This window comes from Petaurus breviceps, unplaced genomic scaffold, assembly GCF_028583685.1.
Source record: "Petaurus breviceps papuanus isolate PSGF00001 unplaced genomic scaffold, PetGlider_PUasm1.0 90808, whole genome shotgun sequence".
Classification (NCBI taxonomy): domain Eukaryota; kingdom Metazoa; phylum Chordata; class Mammalia; order Diprotodontia; family Petauridae; genus Petaurus; species Petaurus breviceps.
In genome coordinates this window covers 4,630,276-4,633,810 of record NW_027187349.1, presented here as the reverse complement: position 1 = coordinate 4,633,810, position 3,535 = coordinate 4,630,276, and the positions used below count along the sequence as shown (strand labels likewise).

The 3,535-nt window shown below is 41.5% G+C and overlaps 1 protein-coding gene across 2 annotated transcripts in view; it reads left to right on the top strand.

Moving 5' to 3' along the window:
- PRKN (parkin RBR E3 ubiquitin protein ligase) overlaps positions 1-3,535 on the top strand; it is a 1,996,139-nt gene that overhangs the window by 1,956,786 nt on the left and 35,818 nt on the right. The gene's annotated exons all lie outside the window — the stretch shown is intronic.

Below are 3,535 nucleotides of genomic sequence, written 5' to 3'. Positions count from 1 at the left end.
AATCTCTCTCTCTCTCTCTCTCTCTCTCTCTCTTTCTCTCTCTCTCTCTCTCCCTCTCTCTTTCTCTCTCCTTCTCTCTCTTACCCTGTCTCTCTCTCTTTCTCCCTCTCTCTCTCCCTCCCCCCACTTTTTCTCCCCCCTCCATACAGTTGCATTTGGTTATAGCATCACTTCCCGGATACTCACTTGCTACTTTTAGTCAAATGATTCCCAGATTGGTATATACAGTTCTCATGACCCCTATGATATGGTCCCACATCACTAACTGACATTTACTCATCTCAAACTGACTATCCCATGGGTGTGTCAAGCTCTACATGCCCCAAACAAAACTCTTTATCTTTCTTCCCAAAGCCCAAACCCTATTCCCCTCCCTTTCTGAACTTTCCTGTTATTGTCTAATAATAAGAATATTGCCAGCCTCTCAATTGTCATTTACTTGTTTCTGACTCTCCATGAGACTCTTGGCTTCTCTAACCTTTTATATAACATCTGTCATTCAGTCATTGGTTGTATCTGACTCTCTTATTTGAGGTTTTCTTGGAAAAGATACTAGAGTGGTTCCCTTCTCCATCTTATTTTACAGATGAGGAAACTGAGGCAGATTGGGTAAAGTGACACCCAGGGTCACACAGCTAATAAATATCTGAGGCAGGATTTGAATTCTCAAAGTCAAGCCTGGCATTCCGTGTACTGTGGCGCCACCTAGTGGCCATTTACAATCTAGTTGCTCTTGCCTACTTGCTGATGGTTGCAAATACTCCCTTGTCTCAGTGCCTGGGAGATGCTGCCCCCTACTCTCTAACTTTTTAATTTCTTTAGCTTTATTCAAGACTAGTTCAAATCTCACCTTCTTCAGTTCTTGTACTCTGGCCCCCACCATATACACAGAAATACACACAATAGTATTATCCCCTCAGAAATGACCTTCTATTTCCTCTGTATATATCAGATATATAAGTAGTTAGTTACTTACCGTTGTCTCTCCCATGTGAAGGTGAACTACTTGAAGCCAGGGACAGTTTTTGTCTTTCTTTGCATAATGCCTGGCACATGATAAAATAATAACAATAATAACAACAGCATAACAGCAATAATGAAAATTATCATCAAACACGTTTATGTAGTGCCTTTCTGGTTGCAAAACACCATACATATGTTATCACATTGGATCCTCACAATGACTCTGGGAGATAGGTGTTATTATTATCCCCATTTTACAGATGAGGAAACTGAGGCAAACAGGTTAAGTGACTTGCTTAAGGTCACATGGTCCGTTAGGCTTAAAACAGCGAGGTGGAACAGTAGATAAAGTGTTGACCTAGAGTCAGGAATACCCAAGTTCAAATCCAACCTTAAATATTCACCAGCTTTAGGACCCTGGGAAAATCACTTAACCTGTTTGCCTCAGTTTCCTTCTCTGTAAAATGGGATAGTAACTATGTCCCAGGGTTGTTGTAAGGATTTGTAAAGTGCTTAGCCCAGTGACTGGCACTTAGTAGGCACTACTTAAAGGCCAGCTATCATTATTAAGTATATGAGGCTAGATTTGAACTCAGCTCTTCCTAACTCCAAGTCCAGCACTCTTAATCAGTGTGCCACCTATAATTACTTAATAAATGATTGTTTATTACCTATCTAACTCATCCTCACAATAATCCTCTGAGGTAGGTGCTATTATCCCTCTTTTGCAGCTGAGGATACAATCTATAAATATTTTCTGTTCATAAAATGATCCTAGAGGATTTGAGCTAGGAGACACCACGTTCAATATGGCACCTTCCCTGATCCTCACGTCCCTCCCCACAGCTCTCACACTCCACCGTCAAACTGCCTTGTAATCATTTTGTGTGTGTTATTTATATACTTATGCACGGTAACATTGTCTCCCCATTAGAATGTAAATTCCTTGAGGCCAAGGACAGCAGAATTTTTGCCTATTTCCCTTTAGCCCAATGTCTCATACCTAGCAAATAATAATAATAATTAATAAATAAATAATTATTCCTAAATGCTTGTTGATTACTTGACCCAATTCCAACCAGTAATCATTAATTAATGGGGAGGCCAGGTAACACAGCGAGTAAGAGCACCGGCTCCAGTGTCAGGATGACCTGGTGATCAAATCCGGGCTCTGACACTTAGTACCCACCTAGAAACACCTGGCCGTGTAACCTTGAGCAAGTTACTTAACCCCAATTGCTTAGGGGTGGCCAGGTGGCTCAGCGAGTAATAGCACCAGCTCCAGTGTCGGGATGACCTGGGGATCAAATCCAGGCTCAGATACTTAGCACCATACCCAGAAATAACTGGCCATGTAACCTTGAGCAAGTTACTTAACCCCAAGTGCTTAAAAATAAATCATTAATTAAGTGGTCACTGCACAAAAGCTCTGCCTTTTTATTTTGTTTTGTGTCTATGGCCCTGTCTTCAGGGAGCTTCTCTTCTTCAGGAAGGATATAAAACTTGTACACAGATATGTGCTGATCTGAAGAGAACGACAGCATCCACAACTGAATGGAGGAACAGCTTACCATAGACAGCTGCACATGAGCTCAGGCTTGAATGAAGCAGGGCAATTTTAAGAGGCAGAGGGGAGAAGACAATATATTCCAGACATGAGTCATTAAGTCCAACCCTTTTCTTTTATAAATGAGGAAAGTGAAGCCCAGAGAGGTTAGTTGACTTGCCCAAGGCAACACAGTAGCAGAACCCCAATCTCTCTTGGAGTGTGCTGCCCTTTCTCCTACTCCCCATTGCGTTTGTATGGCTGCTGAAGAGGTTGTGACGTTTTCCTCCAGAATGAGGCCTTATCTCTCTGCTTGGTGCTTAGTACTCAGAGAGACTGGATGAATTTTCCAATTCGATTTTTGAGAATTGAGAAACTAAGTGTGACCACATCTGAAGTAACCTGTTTAGTTCTAGCTGTTGCTTTATAGGAAACTGGAGAGTGTCTGGGCCTTGAGATCATTCCTAGGCAAGGACCAGTTGAAAACACTGGGGATGGTTCAACCATAGAAGGAAAGACTTTTGCAAGGCACATTCTAACCGAGTATTTGAAGGCAACTCACATGGAATGATTACATTTGTTCTGCTTGGCTCTAGAGGTGAAAATAAGGAAGGATGCTTGGAGTTGCAGAGATGCAAATTTGGGCTTGATTTAACAGAAAGCCTCCTAACAAATTAAAACTATCCATGAGTAGAGTAATGAGCTCCCCAGAGAGTCTCTAAGCAAAAGTCTTATGACTACATCTCAGGAGTACAGGAAATATAGGAAGGATTCTTATTCAGGTACCATCTCGACCAAATGAAATCTGAGATCACTTATAGCTCCAAGAGTCTGTGATTTGGGGGAGTAAGGAAATATGTTCATGTCTGTTGTTGTGAGGATCTGCATTGGATTATGAGCTCCTTAAAGGCAGGAGCTATCTTTTGCCTTTCTTTCTTTCTTCCTTCCTTTCTTCCTTCCTTCCTTCCTTCCTTCCTTCCTTTCTTTCTTTTCCTTTCTCTCTTTCTTTTCCTTTCTTTCTTTCTT